At 45.4% G+C, this 24,661-nt stretch overlaps 1 protein-coding gene across 5 annotated transcripts in view; it reads right to left on the bottom strand.

Moving 5' to 3' along the window:
• LOC121436942 (FERM and PDZ domain-containing protein 3) overlaps window positions 1-24,661 on the bottom strand; it is a 153,744-nt gene that overhangs the window by 85,154 nt on the left and 43,929 nt on the right. The window contains exon 1 of one of the 5 annotated variants that reach the window (XM_041636855.1): window positions 9,955-10,084. The exons of 3 other annotated variants lie outside the window; for them this stretch is intronic. The gene's annotated coding sequence lies outside the window, so the exon portion shown is untranslated. Of the gene's footprint in view, window positions 1-9,954; window positions 10,085-24,661 lie in introns of those variants that run through there. One more of the 5 variants, XM_041636854.1, reaches the window with a different exon arrangement.

Genomic DNA, 24,661 nt, shown 5'->3' with positions numbered 1-24,661 from the left:
AAATTATCACATAGATCACCCCCATCTCACTACCATTAAATGGATACACCAACACATGTATACAACTTTACCTTGGTAAAGTGAAGGATTTTTTTTTTTCTATCAATGGCAAACCTTGTCCCTTATGTCCTGGTATCAACCTCTCTCACCTTAACAAGCATTTTACCCTCTTGGGAATCCACTCACTCTCTTCCTTAAGATATTCATTTCCAAAATCATGCTGCCGTGTTGATGAAAACTGTCTATCCTTATTAAAACAAAACAAACCCACCTCCTTCTACTACACAATCTCTTGGAAGTTACTGATCCATTTCCTGCTCCCTTTCACAGAAAAATTCCTCAACAACAAAACAAAACAAAACAAAACTTCCACACATACTTTCTCATCTCATTGTTTCCCTCCTTGATCACGGAATGTCTGGCTTTCACATCCGTCACCCCACTTTTGCTCTTTTAAGGGACTCTTCTGTCTTCCATAGACATCCACTCTCCAGTTCTGCCCTTCCACCTCTCACCAAATGTAGACAAAGATGGCTGCTCTCCCCCTCTGGAAATGCTCTTCTGCGTGGTTTCTGTGACTAGTTCATGATTGCCTTTCTACTTCTCCCATTACTTTTCTATAGTCTCTTGTAGGGTTTTCTTTCTTCCACCAGCACTAAATCTTGGAGTTCTTTGGATCGCTGGCCTGTATTTCTCCTTCCTCTCTCTTCTCTTTCCTGGGGTGATGCCATGTAGCACCCTGGCTCTAAATATAACCAGCATGTAGATACTCTCTCCAAACTTACATTCTACTCAGTCTTCTTCAGGAGCGCCCTCAAACTCTTCGACATTTCTATTTTTATATCTCTCAGGAATCTCAAACTTAATGTGGCTGAAGCCGAACTCTTGATTTTTTTTCCCTCTAAAACCTCATTCAGCATTCTTCATCTCTGTGCACGGCACTGAGTCAAGCTGGAAACCCGAGTCTTTCTTGAAGCCTGTCTTTCCATCTTCAACCCTGACATCCAATTTCTCAGTAAGTATTGTCAGCTGTCACTTCAAAACACATCCAGAATCTGTCCGATTCTCTCCATCTCCATGGCTGTCACTGATGCAAGTCACCATCAGTTCTCCTGTGGATTGCTGCATCTGCCTCTTTATTGGCCTTCCAGTATCACTGCTGTCCCCTTCTAAATTTGACATTTACAAGTGTTGCAATAGTTGAGACTAGAGCCAGTAATTCCCTTGTTTAAAACCCTTCAGACATTCTCCATTGCTGGTAAATAGTATTGAAACTTATTTTCCATGGCTCACCTGCCTTCTTCCCCAATGCTATTCTTATTATTGACTATTACAATATGGCCCCATTAGCTACCTTTGAGTTTCTCATCATACCAAACAAGTCTTTGCCATTTCAAGGCCTTCCCACTTTGTATTCTATTTTCCTGGAAACCTCTTTCCCTATTTTCCACATGGCTGATCATTCATCCTTTATTTCTATGCTTAAATATCACTCCCTCACAAATGCCTTTCCTGGAAACTGCTCTATTATTGTGACCTGTCATTTCCTTCATGAGACTCATCACACTTCAGAATTATGCATTTTGTGGCTCTTTTGCTATAAACTCTATGAATTGGGATTGGGTCGCTTTTGTTTAACAGTATACCTATTATGGTGTTTGGCACACAGTTGGTGCTTGCTGTTGTTTTCCAAGTGAACGGGTGCATAAGTGAGTAGAAGTAATTTTGAGGCACACAGAGTAGAAGTCTCTGGCCATTCCATACAATCCATTGTCAATGGCCACTGGGTATGGTTCACCCTGTGAAAGTCAGATCCATAGATGGTGATCGTATTGGTCAGACTCTTGTTTCTATATTAGATACCTGAGAAAAACAATCTAAAAAGAGGAACACCTATTTTTGGTCCCTGGTTTTGCAGGTTTTAGTTCATGCTTACATGGTATGCACTCCATCCTTTCGTGGAAATCTCTTTCCTCATTCTTTGCATGGATGCTCTTTCATCCTTTAGCTCTCTGCTTAAATATCATCTCCTCGCATAGGCCCTGCTGCGTTTCAGGCTTGTGGTGAGGATGTGGCTTATGGTGGAGAGAACGTAACAGAACAAAGCAACTCTTCTCGTGGCAAACAAGAAGCATAAAGACAGGAAGGGACAGACGACAGGACACATCTGTGCAGCATATGTACCCATTGACCCACTTCTTGCAATGAGGGCCTTTTTGTCATCTCCTCCAAAACCATAGCTTTATGAAGCTTTATGAATACACCAGGTATTGATGCATTGATCAGATTAGGTATCTTAGGAACTAATCAGATCTGCCAGTTGAGCACTAAACCTTCAATTTATGCATCTTTGGGAGATATATGTCATATCCGAATCCCGGCAGTCGATCTGGTCCCAAAGAGACATTCCTCAATGTATCTGGCCAAAGACCAATGTAGGGAGAGAACGGAGTCCAAGCAAGAGTCCAAGACTACAATACGGGGGGGGGGGAGAGACAACAGGGCTACAAGTCCCTTGAGGGTTAGAAATAGAACGGGTATGCAATCACCTTTTCAGAATGGCCAGAAGCAGTGGGGTGGGTAGGCAGAGTCTATGGTTCTTCCCACTCCCGAGAGTCCCTGGGTTGCTGAGTTGGTTATTTTCCTTGTGCTAATTCCCTCTTCCTTCCCAGGTCTTTATGGCCTTGCAATTGCCTCTTCAGTTGAGCCTGAAGAAGCATCTTTGGGAAAACTTGTTGTTATCTGGATTCTTTTCTTTGATTGTCTAGACCAGCTTTCCCCCAGTGGGCTGCAATAACTGTTATCTGTCATAAGAGGGAAAAGAGTAGTGTCCAAAGTCATCTGTTCTTCTACAAACATTTGGGAGCTTGGGGTGATTTTTGCCAAAGACCTGGCCTAAAATGTCTCTCAAAGGAAGCTCTAGAGGACCCTCTCTGCAGCTGCCCCCTTGCCTTCCTCTCTTCTCCTCAGGGGCTATGCATGCAGTAGATCCCGACATGCTGCCTAATAGGTCCAGACATGCTCCTAAACTCTCCTTGTTGGGCTTGCCAGTCTGGTGACAGATGTTAGGGCTGTTCCAGATGTGAGCCTGATGCCATATGGCATTCTGGGTCACAAGATCTGAAGCCGCTGCCACTGAGCTGTGGCAGAGTTAGTGGGGGAGATCCTTGCATTTTAGCCCCCTCTCACCTGTCACTGGCTGAGGCAGTGAGGGGGAACTAGAGCGATGAAATATTCATGGGAGCTTGAACGAGTTGTCATGTCATTCTAAAGAACCCTGGGCACCCCAGCCCCACCTCCGTGTTCAACACCAAGTATTTCTGAAGGAGGCCAAGACAGATTGACTGAGCCAGAGGGAAAGAGATGAGGAATGAAGGGGAAAACAAGCAAGAAGAGAAGACAGCTGAACAGGAAAGGGGGCCGTCAGAGCCAAGAGGGAAAGAGGCAGTGACAACATGACAGAGGAGAAACAGGACAGAAAGACCTTGGAGACCTTGAAGGCAAAAGGACAGGCTTAGGGAAGGCAAACATTACAGACACCATCTCTAGTGACCTTAACTTTTCGGAGGCCCTTTCCAATTCTTCCCTTGTCCTCTAGATGCCTGCCAGTGGCCCCCAGTGTTATCATTAGGGCGTCCACTACCGCTCAAGGACCATATGGCAATGAGAGCCTTCAGATAGGGCACTTCAGAGGACAGAACTCTTCTGGAAGGAGAATTGCTATTATGCCAAACGGACAGTATGATGCTCCTACCCAGTTCAGATGGGGATGCAGTGGGCAAGTAAGAAGTGGGAAACACTTATGAGGGAAAGGCCCAGGATACTTTGCTGACTTAGGCCAATTTTCCAGGCACCAGAAACTGGATTTTTGCTGTGAAAGAGGAGATCAAGGGAAGCCAAACAGGACTGGGAGAGAACTGTAGAAAGTAAGAGGGCATAATCGTGGTGAGAAAAAAAATTAGAGTTGGCAGGGAAAGGAACAGCAGGCCTGGATTGTTCCCCTTGGTGCACACGTTCTTTGATGCCAGGCTGGACCATAGAGCTCTGGCACAAAAAGCCAAGCCAGGAGAGGGTCCCTGGCTACCCAGTTTTCTTTCTTCTCTTGGATCCCAGCCTTTAGTCTGTGAAGGGCTGAACTGTAAACAAAGCTTGGAGGACAGACAAGGGAGCAGGTGTGGTCAGGAGTTTCTGGGAACTTCCCAAGTAGCTGCCTCCAGCAGCAAAGACCTGGGACTCATATAGCACCTCCCTGGGGCATGGTTGGCAGGCACTGACTGCACAGGGCTCTGGGCAAAGCCTCTAGAAGTTAAAAGAGGGCCTATTCAGCTGTTGGGCTGTGCCAAGACCCTTCTCTTTATGAGACTGCTAAACATCAATGGCCTAAGCCACCAGCCTTGGATGCCCCCAGCCTCTGATTTTGGTCAACTCCAGGACAATCTCAGAGTTGGCAAGGACCATGCAAGTTATTTACTTGCTCTTATTGCACCCCTGCTAATTTCCAGAAACAGGAGGGGAAGGCTAGGACTGCAGCTGGGTCCTGGGGGATGCGCCAGACCTGGGACAGAAGAGAGGGAGGGCACAAAGGACAGGCCCAGAGACCAAATCATTCAGGAAATATGTAGCAAAAGGCATGAGATGAACTCAAGTACAGGCTAACAAGAAAGCAAAAGGCTATAGTTAACTCAGTGAGCAGGACTTTCCCACATTCTGTCTCTCATGTCTGACTTTGCAGGGGCACAGGATTCTCCCCTCAGTGTTTTCTCAGGGAGCTTCTGAGAAGACAGTAAAGTACATCTCTACCCTGGTGCGTGGCCGAGATGCCTGAAATGGGTGTCTTCAGCATAGGACTTATGACCAACAGGCACCAGGCTGACGTGGGAGAGAGCAGCCCCTAGCTCCTTCTCATGTGTCACCTCAGACCTATTCAATCAGTCCACCCCAGATGCAAGGCAGAAATTAGGTCAAGAAGCCACTAGACAATGGAAAGGATGTGAATAGAGGCCTGGTTAACTCCTAACACCCTGCCAGGCGGTGTCCAGAGATGTTAACTGCAGCCTCAGGACAATGAGACACCTTTTATTCTGCCTAATTGCATCTTCCTGCTGCGAGAGAAAAAGGAATTTTAAGGTCTTTCCTGAACTGGGGTCAGAAAGAAAAGTGAAGTTGATGAACATTCTGCCTAAGAATAAAAGCAACAGGCAGAAATACCTGCCAAATGCTACAATCCATATAACCATAGAGGTGAGGCATAGAGAAAGGGATTTTGGGGAAGAAGGAAGGCTCTCCCTAGAAAAGGAAAATGGAGCATACAGTCATGGAGAGCCAGGAGACAGACTGTAATGAAGGCTAAAATGAGGAGAGGAAAGGAGGAGGAGGGTAAGGGGGAAATACAGCGAGGGACAACTAACAGCAAGACCACATGAACACCTACTACAGTAGAAGCTTCTTAAAATATATACATACAAGAGAGAAATCTAAAAAGAGTCATCAAATAATGGGGAGGCAATGCCCCAACTAGACATCTTCCACCAAGTGAAACCCCCAGTACAAGGAATAGGTTGCATCTAGTTGAGTCATTGGCCAAAGGGGTCCCATGGGAACCCCCAAACAACCCAGGCGATTGCCAAGGCTGTTGGTTGCTCTCCACAAACTGATGGTAAGGCCCTACTGCTGAAGATAACACCTATACAGCTCACTGAATGTGGCAATGTAGAGCAGGTGCCTACCCTTACTGACCAGTGTTCATGGTACTGGAAGTACTCTGTATGCTACCAGAGGAGAAAGGTAACCATCAACCCAGCCATAAACCCTGTGACCTACAACGGTGACCTGCCTGTAATAGTGGCACAAAAATTGTGGGATTAACTAACCACTATCTGATTGGATTTAAGGCCCACACCATGAGATAAAGCCTGTGCCGACACTGCTCTGGTGGCCAAGAGCCTGAGACTCGGGAGGCATGGGCCTAGGGAAAACAAATTCTACTGTTCTGCCAAGGGAGCACTGATAAAATGACTCCTAATGACATTCTGCTATACCCATAGGTAAATGTCATATTCAGCCATTATCAGAGAAGCTTCCTTCTGAGGTAGATGGGAACAAATACAGAGACCCACAATTGGACAACACGCAGACAGTGAGAGACCTTGAAACACTCAAACCTAAATGGGATGTCTCCATCAAATCCCTCCCCTTGGAACTCAGGAAACCCTGCAGAAAAAGGGGCAGAAAGATTGTAAGAGCCAGAGGGGATGGAGGACACCAAATGAACAAAGTCTTCTAGACACAGCAGGACATATATTCATACGAACTCACAGAGACTGTGGCAGCATGCACAGGGGACGCATGGGTTCAGATGGGGCCCCAGTGCCGAGAGGGGAAAGGACACACACCCCCATCCCCACCAATAAGCTATTTAATTGACAACTGATTACAAAGAAAAAACAGTTTTCTCTAATGGAGTCCCATTGCGTATAAAAAACACACTTAAGGGCAGGCTCCACGCCCAACAGTAGATAGTCATCACAAAATAATGTGGTTTTGTAGATTTTTTAAAATCTCATATCGCTTTGTTTGGGCACTTTTTAAAACCTCACTGGTTTTTTATACATATTATGGCTTCCAACTTTGTGGTTTTATAGGGTTTGGGGTATGTGTGTTGTGCTTTTGCTCTGTTTATTTTATATTTTGTTTTTTTTTTATCTACCTGTTTGTTTTCTAAAGAGAGAAAGAAGGGTGGAGTTGGATATGTGGGGTGGTGAAGAGGATTTGGGAGGAGATGGGGAGGGAAAACCATGATCAGAATATATTGTATGAATTCTCAATTTAAAAAACTAACTTACTTAGTTACTGTACCCGAGTAGCCTATTAACCAAGAGAGCCCTTTCCTGAGACTTCAGGTGTTGGCATTATAGTGTATTTTGTTTTGATGGATTAAGCCCCACAGAGTCAGGGCTTTCTTGAAGAATAGTGCAAGTTCTCTTTCTGTTCACCTTCTTAGAAAGGCAAGGCTGGCGTAATTCCTTGCTGTGAACGAGGGGCTCTTCTCTTCGGTTTTTGGATAGTATTAACTCACTCCTTCATTTGTATATGCACCAAAAATTCGTCTTCTCTGTACCCAGCCTCTCCCTCCAGGGAGACTACAGTCTTAATGTGGAGACAGTCATGTAAACAAACACAAACCCACATGTTACCTGGCTGCACAGAGGGCAGCAGCAGACGCTGCGGGAACACAGAGGAATGTATCTCCCAGCAGAGTTCCCCTACCCTGGCAGCGTGGGGAAGGTGAGAAGGACATTCCAGGAAAGGAATGTCAAATGTGACAGCAAATGAATAGTTAGGAAGAGTCAGCAAAGAGGGAGACCTCTGGGTACTTAAGTCACTGCAATTAGAAGAAATTACAGAATAAATTCAAGCAGAACTTTAACTTGAGCACAGTTCCCCACTGACTCCTTTCACGTAGCTTTATGAAATGATGCAACAGACTCGGATGAGAGCGCAGAGAGGAGAGTCAGAGCCCTGCAAACACTGGGGCTGCCAGCGCATCTCTCATGCACCACCCGGGAACTATCCATGGAAGGCCCCTCTCGTAGGAACAGCAGGAAAGGTAGGCTGACAGCAGGTTCCATAAGATCCAGCCATAGTCCTAGAGACCAAAGGCAAGGAGCTCACACACCCTATTTTGTCCATATTGAAGAGGGTCTATTCAATGCTAGCTCTCTGGATGTGCTGGGGAAATAGTAGCAAATCACAAAGAACCCAATTAAAGGGTTAGATATGACCCAGGAACAGCCTCGAGGGATTTAGTTACATATAGATTTCAGCTCACAGGGACCATGCTGGGAGTGTGGTGCAACAATGATATTATGCATGTATAGGCTGCAGCTTCTGCTACTAAAGTTGTAGTTTCAAAACAAGAACCCCCTCTCCTTAGAGGATACAAAGACAGTTTTGCCCATCACTGCAAATACGTTTAAAAAATAACCTCCTAACAGAAGTACTCAGATAGAGCCATAATATTGGATTAATAACCTCAAGTCAGTAAACCAGACACTTGTTTAATTAATAAAACTTATAAAGCATAACAACTTATTGATGTTACAGGCATGGCACTTATTGCAACAACAAAACCCAAATCCATCCGGAACACTCTAGCTTCTTCTGGAAGCCTGCTCTCCACCAATCTATGCAATTCCGGCTTTAGTGTAAAAGGAGCTGAGAAATGAGAAAGACAGTGCCGAGTTCTGGGCAGCCAGCTGGGGAACTGCAGTAAGAACAAACTCCTGTTTGCGAGCACTGATCTGCCAAGGGGTGGGTCCAGCTCGCTCTGGGTTTGCAGTTATTGGATCTGGATTCGAAGCCCAACTCTTAAGCCTCAATTTCTTTATCTATAAAGTGAGAGTCCTCATAGGACGCTCTTCAAAACGCCGCTACAAAAATTTAACACATGAAATATGCTGGCAAAGTAAGTGCTCATTTATAGGCGCTACTAACAATTATTATTATCATTGGGCATCAAGTAATAGGATCTGCGGGGTTGTTCTGGCCCAGTGTTTGTCTTTCTCCACAGTTTGTAATTGGGGTGATTTGGAAAATTGATTCAACATTCATTAGGACTGGGCCCTGACTTCAGAACTACAGAATTAAAATAAGTTTTGCCACAGGGAAATCAGCCTGGTTTTTTTTTTTTTTTTTTTTTTTTTTTTTTTTTTTTTTTTGGTTACTTCATCAAAGTCAGCTTGTCATCATCATGTGTCCCAGAGTTACCAATGGGGATGTGTATGAAGAAAGATTAAAGAGGTAGGGTTAAAAATCCTACCTCTGCCTTTCACTAGTTGTAGGGTCATGGCCTCAAAGGCCTGCCTCTCTCTGCCTCAGTTTCCTCTTTTGTCAAATATGAATAATGCTAGTATTCACCTTACAGGATTTTTGTGAAGATAGAACAGAATAATGCAAGCTCCAAGCAAACCACAGCTAGTATTGTTATTATTGCATATGACTTAGTATTGCTGGGAGGTTAAGAGCTTAGTGAGCCAACCCATGTAGCTAAGGGTGGAAAAATAGAAGGGAGGTAGATACTGGTCTTTGTGATCTCAGGCCTGACACCCTCTGAATTTTACAGTCAAGAGAGAAATAGTGACAGCTATGTTCCTGCCCATTCTCATTTGCTAATGGATGATACGTCTGTAGATAATGTACCACCAGGTGGGTACAGTGGTCATGGCCCTCAGCCTGGCCGTGCTTGGAGGACACTCAGGTCTCAGCTGTCCCCTCCCCACAATGCAATCAGCATCCGCTGTGCACCCTCCCCTACCTTCAAAGCCCCCCCCCCCCTGCAACCTGGGGGACGGGCAATTAGAAGCCCAGATCTTTCCCCAATGGACTCGCAGCTGCTTGCAAGGGGAACCAAAGCTCTCACCTGGAGAGGATCCTAGAGGATCTGGCTGCTGGCAGGGGGCTTGGGTTCCAACACGTAGAGGGGCTGCCCTCCCCTCCAGCTTTCGGCTCTCCTAGCCTCTCTTCACCCTCTTCGCTCCAGCTCCCCGCCCCCCACCCTCAGCAGGAAAACTTCCCGCTCCTGCTGCCACTTTGCAATCAACATCCAAACCTTTGTCCCGCATGCATCTTGCCTTGCAATTTCCTGCTCCGTGGCACCGCGAACCGACCCGAGGGCCTCTTGGCAACTGGAAGGAATCCTTGGGGGGCTCGAGGTGGAGGATGGAGAGGAATGCCACCCCCCAAAGCGCCAACGCTGTAATCCTCTGTCCCCTCCCAGGGAAGCTAGGAAGGGAGTGTGCCCAGAAGGAAGGGGCGCGTGCCAGAGCTGCCCCCAAGTCACTCTGAGGTAATGAGGACCCTAACAATCCCCGCGGACCTCACAACCCTACACATGCCTGGCTATATGACCCTTTCCCAGGTGAGCCCTAGCCTGGCTGCTGGGGTCTCAGTACTTACTGTTGGGGACCCTTTCCAGCCCCTGGTTGCGTGACTGCTGCGGAGCCAGGAACCCTCCCGCGCGCCGTCTCTCCTGCGCGCTCGCGCTGCCCCTGCCTGTGCCCAGCGCAGACACTAGCAGCAGCGGCGGGCGTCTGTAGGAAGAGAAAGATCACGCCTGCCTTAGAAACCCAGCCCCTGCTGTGACCAGAATCTTAAAGAAGGAGGCGACTGGCTCGGCCCAGAGCTGGGGCTGAGGTGATGAACTAAGCACAGAACTGGTAAACACTGTCTTAAACCCTCTTTTCCACCTGGATTCTGGCCTCACGAACATTCTGGTGCCCCCGAGGGACCCCTCCCTCCAGGAACAGAGGTGTGCGGATAATCCAGCTGCCGCTTGGCTGAACTGGACGCTGCTTTGCATTCATTTCTCATTCCAGAGCCCTCTTCATTGTACAGAACACAAAACTGAGGCTGGGGGAAGCAAAACAAATGCCCCCTGGATTTCAGGAGACTCGAAGTGGTGGGGCCAAGGATAGAAACCACAGGGATCTTAAATGAGGGGCACAAACTCCACTTTCTATTCCTGCAAAGTAGCATTTGAAAACCAGTGTCTTTACCTCTCCTTTCTCCCATTTTTCTAACTGGATGAAGGACATCCTTCTTTAGCACAGACAGTCCATTTCTTAGCATTTGATAGGTACCTACTATGTGCCAGGCTCTATGGGAGACAAAAAAAGGTGTGTGTGTGTGTGTGTGTGTGTGTGTGTGTGTGTGTGTTTGTCTGGATCCAGGTGGTCTTCTCTGAGACAGGTTCAGAGTCTCTGAGGTCTGAAAGAGGAGCATGCTCAGATCCTAAAGATGAGAGCAGCCAGTGTTCTCAGGTAACACTCACAGCAGATCTTCAGAGAGCCACTGGTGGGGACCAGAGAGAAGCTTCTAGAAACAATTTGGGGCAGATCTTGCAGTGAGGCTGATTCTCCTTCCTGCTACTGGATTTAGGGCCCATGGGACCCAGTACTCTGTGAAGGATGCCTGGAAGGCAGCTTTGTTAGGAGAGTAAGCCCCATTGCTTTCCCTATAGGTGTCACACTTGCTTTTCTTTGGCATTGACATTAGTGAACTGGGCAAGATCATGTACTCCTCCCTTCCTGGTCAAAACGATCAAATAATGTAACATATTTGTTCTATTTTAATTGCTTAAAAAGATCAGTAGAGGTGGGTGTAGTTGGTCATATCGATAGCCTCGGATATTTTGGAAGCTGAGTATAGAGAATCACGTGAGCCCAGGAATTCAAGGATAGCCTGGGTGATATGGTGAGACCATTTTTCAAAACAACGAAAAGAAGAACCATTGTAGAACTTATCTTTCTCCCTTCCTTGCTTATCCATTCAGCCATTCATGCAGCAAACATTTATTAGCTTCTCTGTGCGCTGGGTGTGCTAGGCACTGACCTCCATAGTCCTGTAGGAGAGTCCACCTTGCAAGGCAGAAGGATCACAAGACTGGAAGTTAGGAAACATTTAAAATCCGAGTTCTTTGACTAAATGACTGCGTGACCCTGAATGAGTCATGTATTCCTTTGAGACCTCAGTTTTCTTGTTGGTCAAACAGGGATAATAACACCTCCAGGCCAGCTTTCTGGGGGTGTTTGTGATGCTGGAGGGAAGTAATGGATGTGAAGGAGCTTTGAAAAGTATAAAGCCACTAGACAAATGTCAGGGATTAGTCTGTCTCCAAGATGGGAGGGGGTTACCGGGAGGTAAAGCTGAAAAGAAATCCTGCCTGACTCTCCCAGATTGATTGCACTGAATTTCATCTTTCCAGAACTACCGAGCCTGCACCGAGGCAGTCCCTGCTCTGAGAAATAGCACTCTCCCTCAGCGGTGCCTCTGACACACCAGTTAGTAATGATCTGCCTTAAACTGGGGAGACTGTTTGGGGGGCTTGAATGGAGCCAGCAGAACTGTCCTGGCTCTGGATCTCTAATGAATGGCAATAGCAGCCTCCTCCTCCTCCTCTCATGAGATTATCCAGCCTCAGGATTGCGAGTGTCTTGAGGCTCCCAAGATACCTTCCATTCAGAAAGCACAGAGCTCATGTCAGACAACAGATGCTGGTCAAGAGGCTGAAGGCTTGCCTTTGCTCTTAGCTGAGGTTCTGTGTTCTGCCCAAGTAGCCGAGACCTGCAACAAAACTAGGAAGAACTCTGGGAGGGTCTTTCTCTTCTTTAGCTCATTCCTTGGACTACCCCAAATATCTCTACAATCTAAATTACAACATAATTGTATCTACAGGGAAGGTTTCAGGACTCCAACAGATCAACAGATACCAAGATGCAAGGATGCTCATCTCCCTTATTTAAAATAACACAGTATTTGCATATAGTCTATGCACATCTTCTTGTATACTTTAAATCACTTCTATATTACTTAAAAATCCAATACAATGTAAAAGTTATGTGAGTAGTTGTCATACCATATTGGTGAGTGAAGAATGACAAGAAATAAAATTCAACACAAACATAATTCTTTTCAGCATTTCTTTTTTTTGTGTTTTTTGCAAAAGAAGCAAGATTTTATTCTTTGGATCATTTTGACTGACAGTTGGTTAAATCTGAGAATCTAAACCCCAAGGGCACAGACTGTAGTATGTCTGCTATGCAACTGGATCTTCAAGACACGTTCCAAATTTCCAGGTGCACTCACCTTTACCCACCCCCGCCCCTGGCTATGTGAGGCAAGGAAACAGGGAGTCCTGATAAGCAAAACCAGTTCCTAGGCAAATCTGCTCACTTCTTCCCTTCCAGTCTCCCTTCCTGTCAGATTGTCATCAAGATCTGGCTCTGAGAATGCTAGAGCTGATAGAAGATTAAGGGAAGGCCCGGGAACCTAGGAAGCAGAGCCAAGCCCAGAGCTGCCCCGAACAGCTCTGGAGAACTAGAAAGAAAGCCAGAGGGACGCAGTGCAAGCACTTTGGCCTCAGGCCACAGCACCTGCAACAGGGTCCCTGGGGAAGACGCGGAACAGACACAACCCACACCCAGCCTGCCTTGGCAGCCATAGAGCCCATCCCTCTTGTGGCTGGGGCTCTTCCCGATGTCTTCATAGATTCCCTTGTCACATCCATTTCGCCCAGGCTGCTTCTCTTAATAAAGTGCCCCTGCCGCCACTCCAGACAGCCTGATGTTATCCTTCACTCTCGCATCCTTCTCCCTCGCCAGCAGTGATTCAAGCTTCCTGGGTTACATTATAGTTTTCTGGGCGAAAAACTCCCTGGGTGTCCACGCTTGTGACTTGAGGATAGCTTAGGTGCATTCGCAATCAAATTCTCTTTCTTTACCTCAGCAACAGTGGTCTACGCCCCAGATTCAGACGCTTGCCCTGGGTTCTTTGCCTCTGTCTGGCCTGTATTTTATCTCTTAGACCAGTTGCTGCTGTTCTCTTCAAGCCTACAGCGTGCCTCTAATTTACAATGCCTTTCCCTCAGCAACTGTCAACAACGCTCCCCATCCCCTTGTTTATACTCGATCCCCAAAGAGTAGAAAGCCTCCAGATCCAAAATTTCCGGCACAGTGACAGGCAATCAAGGAGACACACTTGATCACATGGTGTTTACCTATGTGTAAGGCTGGCCCTGAAGATATTCTGGCATTTTTGCTCAAATATAATGAAGAGCTGAGATAATAGCAAAGAAGGAAAGAGAAACATCCTAGGCTGTGAACATGGACATTTTGCTGTTCACCTCAGCTCTGGCAGCAAACAGACATCTCTGGCCTTACACTTTCCCTTTCTAAGTCTCGCTTTCCCCACACATTAAATGATAATGCTGTATTAGCTGATTCCATGGTTCCTCCCTGCTTAAATAAACACAGACTCTAAGCTCTGTGACCCTGGAACTGCTCTTCTTGTAAGGGTAGGGTTCCGATCACAGGGCAGCAGGTATATTAGCACTATTCATGCAGGGGAGTTAGACAAAGGGTTGGCACTGTGACCATGGACCCCATACTGCTGCTGAACAGTTTGGGCACTATCTAATGTACCTTTGTTATAGAAGCAAAGCAGAAAAAAAAATGGTCTCCTGGGTTTCCAGAGGTGGGTATCTGCCTGAGCATCCTAGACTCATTTAGGAATAATTCCACTAATGGAGGATCAGGGTTGACATTCCCCTAGGAAACCCCCGTCACACCATCTTACCTGAAAAAGACTACATTCCTTTTTTAGTGATTGGTAACCAGCTGCTCCCCCAAAGGCCTTTGTGTGCACTCCCGACTGGCTTCTGGCCCAATATCTGCTCTCCACAGCCCTGCTCAGATTGTCGGAGCTGCTCATTCAGACTGCTCAGTGCCTCTGAGAATTTTTAATATTGCCCTGACCTAGGAGTCCACTCTACTTCACTGTCCCTCACTTTTCAGTTTTCTTGCTTCTAAAGATTTGTCAGGGCTTTTCTGAATTGAGGGATGCTTGACTCCCTGCCTCCTAGTCCATGGCCCCTGATCGTTTTACAGAACAGAGAGAAAGAAGATAGCCGTGGTGGGAGGAGGGGACTGGCAATGTAGTTTCCAGCTCCTGCCCTGGTGACCCTCTGCTTGGTGATCTGGGTCCAGTTGCTAGAGAATGAAGGCAAATGTATTGACATTGGAGGGATATGCCTCCTTGTTCTTACTACCTTGCCACACTGCTGCCCTCCACTTGCTCCCCAGGTCTAGGTGGGGAGCTTCCCCTCTGCCTTCTTCTTCCTCCTATCTTTCTCTCCTGGGTAGCTCACACCTTATCTTCTGCTTCCAGTCAGATAAGCTCCCTAGCACCAGAAGTCTCCCTCACTTGGCCCCTCTTCTTCCTCCCTCTGAGATCCCACTTCCTTCTCCCTGTCAAGGCCTAGCAGCTCCAAGGGCCTAGCTTTGCCCCTGGTGTGTGAATGTTCTGTTCTCCCTGGGCCCAGTATTAATTTGCTCTCATTTGTGAACTGCATTGTTAACGTGCATGGCCTTTCTCCATGTGTAATACTGCTTGCTCCCTGCTGCCTCTCTTGCCTTCCCACCCACATCCTTCTTAACCTTGTAATAACAGGGCCTCCCTTGTGGAGAGAGGGCTGGGCCTCTGCAAAACGCTCTTATACACTACGTAGTGATTTGCCACAGCCTCACAAACACCAGAGCAAACCATTCCTGTGGGATGGGTGAGGAGATCAAGGCTCAGAGAGGTGAGAAAGAGTGTGTGTGTGTGTGTGTGTGTGTGTGTGTGTGTGTGTGTGTATGTGTGTGTGTGTGTGTGTGTGAGACAAATAAAGCAGGATGTGAAATGGCCGAGAGGGCTTAGAGACACAGCTTGCTCCCATAGCATCCCACACATTGCTCTCTAGGGTCAGATGGAGTTCTTGGGAAGGTGGACGTATGTTCACACTAGGATCTGAATTTTGGATTATGGCTGTGTGACAGGGGGTCACAGAATCTCTATAGGACAGGCCCTTACACGAGTAGTTTTTAAAAAACTTCCTATGCGCAGCCAGGGTGAGAGCCAAGGACTAAAATGAGGAAGTGGGGAGAAGAAGAAAAAGAAGAGAAATGAAGGCGGGGCCAGGGGGCAGCGGAGAGGAGTGAACGAAAGGAAAAGAAAAAGAAGAGATTTGGCTTAGCAGCCTACAGCTCTGTTGAAAACCTTGAGCATCTCTAGGTTTGCCAGAGGTAGTAGTAGAAATTATGGCCTCAGTCTCCCTCCGAATTCTGCTTGAAATCATTCTGCAGGCCTTTCCAGTCCCTCCTCAGCCTTCGGCTGCCTTTGTAAATCATGGCATAAAGAATAAAGGCATTCCTCTCCGTGCGTGTGCTCTTCAGCTGTCTAAGTGTGTTTAGGCTCTTTTGTCTGCAAGCAGGAGCTAACCTGCCTGGGTTACAGCATTGGGGCTATTGAGGGCTGGGGGTAAAGACTTCCCTGTGAGTTAGAATCTTTAGATTATACATTGAAAATACTTGGAATAATAATCATCTAAATAGATATCATGCATTAATCACTTATATGTGACAGGTATCCCAGTATGTGACCTAACCTTGTTCTCATAACTATCTTCTGAAACAGGTATTGTTTTTATACCTATTTTATGTATTAGGAAAAAGGAGACTCCAGTTACTTCATTCAAAATTCACCCAGGGAAGCAGGGGAACTTTGTTAAGCTTGCCTCATATTTTCAATGACTTTTGAAATGATTTACTTATTTAAATTTTTTTACATACAAAATATTTTGATCATATTTTCTCTCCCCTAACTCCTCCCAGGTCCTCCCTACCTCCCTAACAACCCAATTTCATGTTCTCTTTAAACCCCTTCCCTATCAAATAACAACAAAAAAAAAATCAGAACAAACTATGTGTGTGTGTACATGTCTGTATGTCTATAAATGTGTGCATTGCCCACAGAGGCCAAAAGTGGGTGTTGGATTGCCTGGAATTGAAGTTACAAATAGTTGTGAGCCAACTACTGTGGATGCTGGGAATTGAACCCAGGTCCTATGTGAGAGCAGCAAGTGTTCCTAATCTCTAGGCCATTTTCTAGCCCCTTAATGATTTTTTTTATTGTTAACATATAAAAATAAATTGTTTTTATTGTTAATATATGAAAATTGTCCTGACAAGATGGCTGCCAAGACTGATGACCTAAGTTTGATCCCTGGAACCTACATAATGGAAGGAGAGCACTAAATTCCACAAACTGTCTATACACACACACACACACACACACACACACACACACACACAAATCTGTCAATAAATAAATGTTATTTTATTGTAAAAATACTTAGATCTCATGTGAGGATCCACATTTTTGGCTTCTCTTGAAAAAAAAAAAACCAACATCCTACTGGTAACGCAGTGCTTTAAGGATCCACCAAATCCTAATTTGATGGAACTGAGTGATAGTGTCCCTGTTGGATGAGAGACTCTCTGGGTCCCCCCAGTGCCCTTCGTTCCTTCTGTAGTCTCATTATAGGGTGAAGTGTCAGCTTCCATTTACTATTGTACTTAAACTCCTGGGCTGTTTTTATTAAAAGAACAATTAAAAAGGGAAAGAGAACACTCCTTGGGCATGATATCTGATCTCCTCCTAATGAGTACATTGACTCTTTCAGTCTTGGCTGTTTGGGCATCTGAGTTTATAATCCCATCTCTCCCCTCTGTCATTTCTTTAACGTGGTGAGAGGATAAGCTGAGCGCCCCTGTTACAGATTGGTCCAGAGTCGTCTCCTCGGTGGAGGGTGCACCCATGTAAGCAGTTGGAGTTACAGACAACCTCTGACCCATGTAGGCAGGCCTGGAACCAGCAAGGAAGAACAAGTCCCCAGAACCTCATCAATGGAAGAGAGCTGAGTTATACCTCTGAGACTGACGGACTTGTTCAGCTTCTTGTCGATCATCTATGAAATGGGTAGAGTGGGAATAACATTACCCATTATCAATGTTATTTATATTACTAATGTATGTACTCCATGGTGATATTATGAAGAGTATATGTGATGTGCCTGGCTCCAAAAAATTCTTAATAAATGCTAGCTATTTTTATTCCTATTATTCTTCATGTTGGTTTCTCTTGTTACCACCAACATGCTTTCCTTTGCTCTCTTCTCTGTGGCTGTTACTGTCCTGAAGATGAACTCCAGAAGCTGATGCCTACAACACAAATGCTCTGTCACTAAGATGCATGCCTGCCCAGCCCACACCCCAGCCTTTAACATACGGTTTTGCCGAAAAGTGTCATCCTGATGTCGATAATGGTGCCAAGTAGAGAAATCTGTTTACAGATACTTCTTTCTGGGACAGTGTTTTTTTTTTTTTTTTCAGGGCCACTCGTGGAAATTTGGGGTGATATATATTTTTTTTTTTTTGGTTTTTCAAGACAAGGTTTCTCTGTGTAACAGTCCTAGCTATCCTGGAACTCGCTTTGTAGACCAGGCTGGCCTCGAACTCACAGAGATTCGCCTGCCTCTGCCTCCTGCGTGCTAGGATTAAAGGCGTACGCCATCCACCGTCTGGCTTGGGGTGATGTTTTACTGAGCAAAATTGCATTTACTGCTTTAAAATGGGGATCACACTAAGTGTCTCCTTTCACACTTACACTTACTTTGCTATGCCTTTTCTCAGAATGCTCTCTGCCACCTTGACTGCCTGGAAATCTCTAACATCACCTTCTAGACTCAACTGAAGTCACCTTGCCTGAGAAGCCTTTCTAAACCTCATCTTTCCCTAGGCAGAATTAAATAGCCTCCATTAGAACGTGTGTTCTTGGAGGGCAGGACAAGACCTTTGTTTTGCTCACCATATCCCCAGACCCAGTGTTTTGCTTTTAATTTTTAGACAGGCTTCACTATATAGACTGGCCTGGAACTCAATATGTAACCAAGGCTGGCCTTAAACCTACCATCCCGCTTCTCACCCTCACCATTGCTGGGTTTGCAGGCATGAACCACTACCCCTGCTCTTAAAAAAATTTACACTTACTGATTTCATTTTGTGTGTATGAAATTTTTGCCTGCATATATGTCTTTGCACCATGTTTGTGTCCCATGACCTTGGAAGCCAGAAGAGGGTGTTGAATTCCTTGGAACTGGAGTCACAGACGTTTGTGAGTTACTGTGTTGGTGCCTGGAATTGAACCTCGGTCCTTTGGAAGAGCAGCCAGTGATCTTAACCGCTAACTCATTCCTCCAGCCCCAGTGAATCTCCTGTGAATGAACGGGCAGGGGAGGGGAGGGGAGGGCACCAGATCTCAGTACAGATGGTTGTGAGCCACCATGTGGTTGCTGGGAATTGAACTCAGGACCTCTGGAAGAGCAGCCAGTGCTCTTAACCTCTGAGCCATCTCTCCAGCCCTCGGGCAGGGGAGATTGTGATGAAGAGGACTGTTGGAGATACGTTAGCAGTCCCACTTTCTGGGGGTGCAGCTCTCTTAACTATCTCTGTTGAACATCCCATGTTCTTCCATCTAAGATAAATCTCTTTTCTAAAATTTTCTTGTAAGATCGGTAAGCAAAACCAGTTTGGAGCTTTTCTAAACTTGTAGCATGCCTTCATTTTTTTTGGGTAGGCATCACCGTGATGGATACAGATGCTTCTCCAACCCAGGTTTTCAGAGGGTCCCCTGAAGCATTAGGAATTTCCTGAAGATCCCTCCTGAGCACCAAAGAATGGGGGCTTTATATTCTCATTCTCTTTAAGATCGCCTAATAAGTCTTTCTTCTCAGCACATATTTGAATTTCCCATGCTTCTACCTAAAGGAGATGTGTTACCCTGAGATGTTAGCTACTTCTGGGTGTAGTTCTAACACCCCTTCAGTCACTCCCCCAGTTTGTCCTCTAAATCAGGCAAGGATTTTCTTCAAATGATTGGTTGTACCAGTCTCTTGTGGAGATTGGGCTAATACAGTTTGGGTCACCAAGCCTGCCAGTAGTCATAAGAGTAACATCTGATAGTCATGCTCACCAATCGCTCCCATCCCCCAGTGTGGTACAGTAACCATCTCCACCTCAAGGTAATTTTCCCATTCTGTTTCTTCCAGACACAGATCACGGGCATGCAAAAACAATTTGAGAACCATTAAGTCAAAAGTACATCTTTCCAAAAAGGCCAGATGATCCGGAGTCATTTAAAGACACCTTGGTGCTTCTGTCTCAGGAGGAGTTAATGTCACATAAGATGGCTGGCACTAGGCCAAGCAGTGCTCTGTGCAGGAGCCCTCCAAGTGGAGAACAGATGCCCTAGGATTCAGGGTGTGCCAGAAGATCCAGGTGAGATTAGGAGACAGTGGGAAGACCAAGGAAGTAAGTTTCCATAAAGTACCTATCCCAGTACTGTGTGTATATGCACTGGTGCATGCACGCACATGAGTGTTAGCGCGCGTGCACACACCCCCAAACATAGGCAGGGCCACAAGTTGGCAGGAAAACACCACCCACACTCTTGCTATAAGATCCACATGTGATTTGCCAACAAATTGCAAATTAACCTCCTAGTGAACAGATTAATGGTATTCATGGTAATTTACAGTCCAAGTTTCATAGCAACAGACTTTGAGCATTCTGGTTGTCTAAGAATTCAAGGATTTTTAAGTTCCTGGAGACATTGCAGTAATTAACCTAATAAGCCTATGCAAATTAGCCCCAATTTGACACTGTCATTTCTGAATTCAATATCCAAAGTATTGGCTCAGAAGGTTGCTGGTTGCTGCTCTAGATCCTTGGCTTAAGGTGCTAAGATGACAGATGCCAGTCTGCGTTTGTTGATGCAAATGAGGCCACAGAGCAGAACTCCCCATCAGGCCAAGGGAAGGACCAGACAATTACAAATGGTCTTCTGCACGACAAGGAGAATGGAATTGATGCTCTGGGAGAAATGATGATGGGGCACTAGTGGATCTATCTGTATAAGACCGGCAGGGGTATTTTAAGGTCCTTGGTTTGGGACACAAATCTCTGGTGTGTGCAGGAGTTTGGACTGAAGGTCAAGAAGAAGCAGCCTTTTTGTGGCGTACTGCCATGTGCTACTGAAGGGTTTTTTTCCCCCCAGAAAGATCGGTTTCCTAAAATAAACCCAGAAGCTGGGATTCCCAGTTTCTTCCCTAGGAAGGTGAGGTTTAATTGGCTCTGTTGCCCATTCTTAGCAAAAAAAATCACAGAATATGCTCAACTCCCTCATCAAATTAATCAGCCTAGAGCACAGCTTGTGAGCTCTCTCCGTAGGTGAACTAGTTCCTATCCAATAATGTGTAGCTTCAGGGGGTGGCCACTTCTCCTTACCCTCACAGATCTCCATACTTGACCTCCTTCTTATCAGATCTCTTGAACCCCCAGGACTCACTAGGCTCCTTGGTTAATCTTTTCTATGATTTGAGCTCTTCAGGGCAGAGCAATGACAGACAGAGGAGAAAGCATCACTGCCTAGCACTAAGTGCGGCTGCCCAGCTTAGCAGTCCAGGACCTTTCAAAAAGCCTTCCTGAGTTTTCATTTGGGGTAGGGGATGAACAGGGATATATTGAAGAGAAACTGTTCAGGTCACCCATAAACAACCTTCTAGTGATGGGTTAGTGCCTGGCACTAAGACTTCTTTCTATAATGCGAAGCCTGATAAGGTAAAGATGAAAGCAGCCTCACTACAGGTGAAGAGCATACACTCCAGGGCGATAAGATGCTTGCCATTTATAGCAAGGTCCTTCGGTGATTACTATCTTTAACTGTCTTTCTCAGCAACTGTTAGCTAAATCAGTATTTGAAAAGCACTGGAAGGCCTTCTTGTAGCTGCTGGCTTCCGCTCTTAAATGTGTACATCTAGCTATCCTCCTGAAATGATGCTCATCGCTGACTTTGTTCTGGTATCCCTCCCCATTCTAACTATGCTTAGGTCCCCTAGCTGCCAGGGCGCAATCCACCTCTAAAAATGTTTTGTAAGGGCTGGAGAGATGGCTCAGAGGTTAAGAGCATTGTCTGCTCTTCCAAAAGTCCCAAGTTCAATTCCCAGCAACCACATACATGGTGGCTCACACCCATCTGTAATGGGGTCTGGTGCCCTCTTCTGGCCTGCAGACATACACACAGACAGAATATTGTATACATAATAAATAAATAAATATTTTGAAAAAAATGCTTTGTAAGGTGTTGCTCTTGGTGGCGGGTTACTATGCAGTCAATGCTGACTGGAACTCACTAGCTGCTCTAGAACTAACAGTCTTCCTGATTCAGTCTCTCAAGTTCTAGGATTAAAGGTGTGTGCAACCACACCCAACCTCCCACCCATTTTCTTTGACTGTTAGGGATACCTTGTGCCAGCTGCATTGGCTCCTAGAACTGCAGGTTCAGGACTTTGAGGTTCTACAAGAGGGATGCAAGTTGGTATACATGGAACTATTATGTGAGTTCTCACATAATGACTCACAATGATGATGACAATGACAGCTTTTGATTGGGGAGCAGTATCTGAGTTCTCAAATAATGATCAATGATGATGGTGACTTTTAAATTGGGGAGCTCTGACTACATCCTAGTCACTTTACACAGGCTGCCCATGCAGTGACTCATTCGATTTTCATAACAACTCTCTGAACTTGAGTCTTCCTATTTTCCTTGTAAAGATAAGGGCACTGAGGTCAAGGTTTAATTAACGTCCTCAGGATCACACAGATAATAAGAGACAATGCTAGAAGTCAAACTCTGGCCAAGATATGCCAGACACTTAAGCATTTATCTTAAAGCATTGCACCAAATTACATATCCCTGTTTTCCGAGCATTAGGCCAGTGCGAGAATGATTAAAGAAATCTATATTTATTTTAAGATATGTCTCAGTGTGGTAGTACATACCTGTAATCTCAGCTCTCAGGTGGCTGAGGCAGGACTGCCAATTTGAAGTCAGTCTAGGCTACACAATTAGACTGTTTATAAATAAACACAGCCACAAATTTAGATGAATTCATCACCACTATTCATTTCTCAATCACCAGATAGTAAGAGTAAAACTGCTGTGAAGAGGCACTAGAATATGGATGCTTGGCTTTTGTCATTTGGGACATGAACTACTTCCCCTCTGTGTCTTCTTACCTGTGAAGTCACACATCTCTTACCTGATCACCTGCTATTTTATCTCCAAGGCCATGGCCCACTCTGTAGATATGACACAGGCAGGGAACCATGTTGAAAGCTATCTTCATAGTCAATCATTCATCATACAAATAGTTATTGAGCTTCTACAACATGCCAGAGGTAGTGCTTGAGCCTCAGGATAGATACTACACTAAACAAAAGATTTAACAACAACAAAAAAGCTCTGCCCTTGTATGCCTTGCATTCTACTGAGAAGACACAGACAATAAATAAATTTGTAGGTACAATTCTATGCTAGCGCAGAAAATAAGTCTTTGGGGGAGAGGGGAAACAAAGGAAGAGAAAGACAGCAGAGAAGGCGGCAACTGAGCAAAGTGCTGGAGGAAGAGAGGAAGTGGGTGTTGTAAGCACAGGGCAGCGAGTGTGAAGGCTTGAGTAGAGCATACTTAGTTTAAGCAAGCACCGTGAAGAAGACTGGCGTTGCTGGATGATGGGGTATGAGGTGGATTTTAGGAACTGGCTCTGTTGGTAATTCTTCAAGTCAGCTATTCGGATTCCTGGAATCTCAGTTGCTTTCAGGGTAGCCCTAAAATGATGAGGCAAACACATGTGTTTAGTAATTTCTTTTTGGATTCTTTGGTGACTTCTGTGATCCTTCAGCCCAAGGAGTAAAGGATACAACTTGGAAGTTCTACAGACTGGGACTCGCTCCAAGGTTCTACCTCTTAGCTGTGCGACTTTCTACTTCTCCGAACCTCAACTTCCTAATCTAGATAAAGTGATAATGCAAATAAAAGTGCCAGGACCAGTGCCAAGTATACAGAGAATGTTCAAGAAATAGTAGCTGCTGGTATTTATTTTCACCTAGCAATGAATGACAGAGTTAAGTCTATGTGACCTTGCTGAGCTGAAAGGTCCATGGATTTCTAGCAGGGGAAAACCTCCTAATCCATGGCAACAGTGGGTTATCAGTAGAGAGAAGACTTCCTGTAGAATAATCCACTATTATGGAATGTGCCCTGATAGTAATACTTAGAAGGGTTAGGAACCATTGTGGTTCACTTTTCAGTGAGTTTGCATGTCCCTTTAAAGGATGAGACCCTGGACCATAGCACTTCTGGTATCTTTGAACTACTGAGAAATTCGGATGAAGCCTCAAATCTCCTGTATGATGAGGTGTTTCTATAGTCTAGTCCCCTTTACACTGTTGTTTCTGCTTCAGTGGGAGTATGAGACAGGGCAGTCAGTGGGGGTAGGAGACAGGGCAGTCAGTGGGAGTAGGAGACAGGGCAGTCAGTGGGAGTAGGAGACAGGGCAGTCAGCGGGGGTAGGAGACAGGGCAGTCAGTGGGAGTAGGAGACAGGGCAGTCAGTGGGAGTAGGAGACAGGGCAGTCAGTGGGAGTAGGAGACAGGGCAGTCAGTGGGAGTAGGAGACAGGGCAGTCAATGGGACTATGAAAAAAGTCAGGAGCACTGTTTGCCCAACAGTGGGCAGCCTCAGGAGTTGGCATTCTTCCTCAAGTTCAAATATTTTTAAGTGCTATCCTTCTGGTCATTTTATCTAGTCTCCCTAGTCTCTAAACACACAATCCTGTCCGGCCGCAGAAAGTGGCCATGACAAAGACACCCGTGATAACCTTCAAAGAAACCACCCTGAGACCTTTGCCTGTGTCTGACCCAGAGTCTAGGCACAGATGGACCCACTGTACAGAAGAGTTGCATCTCGGGCAATTTTCTTGCAAAAGCAATTTTCACATTCCAAAACTTATTTTCCTTTTAACTTTTAACATAAAACTGGAGAATTTTTTTCCTTCATGGGAAGAGAAAGAAAGAAAGAACAGGAGAAAGAAAGAAAGAAAGAAAGAAAGAAAGAAAGAAAGAAAGAAAGAAAGAAAGAAAGAAAGAAAGAAAGAAAAAAACCAGGGCTCCAAGACTTAATAAAAATCGTGTTTATGAATGCAACAGAGCAACACACTTGAAAATCACAAATATGAATGGAAAAAAGAGAATTTTCTTATAAAATATTAACAATGCCCCCAAATGAGTTGCAAGATCTGAATACAAAATAGCTAGTGTTATTTTGATGTTTGGCACAATAGCTTAAAGGCCTAAAAGAAAAACAACGACAGCTTAACTGAACAGAACAC

This window comes from Microtus oregoni, unplaced genomic scaffold (assembly GCF_018167655.1).
Source record: "Microtus oregoni isolate MIOR12 unplaced genomic scaffold, Mior012 000050F_009, whole genome shotgun sequence".
In the NCBI taxonomy this organism is placed as follows: domain Eukaryota; kingdom Metazoa; phylum Chordata; class Mammalia; order Rodentia; family Cricetidae; genus Microtus; species Microtus oregoni.
The sequence above is the reverse complement of the archived record's forward strand: the minus strand, read 5'-3'. Positions and strand labels throughout refer to the sequence as shown.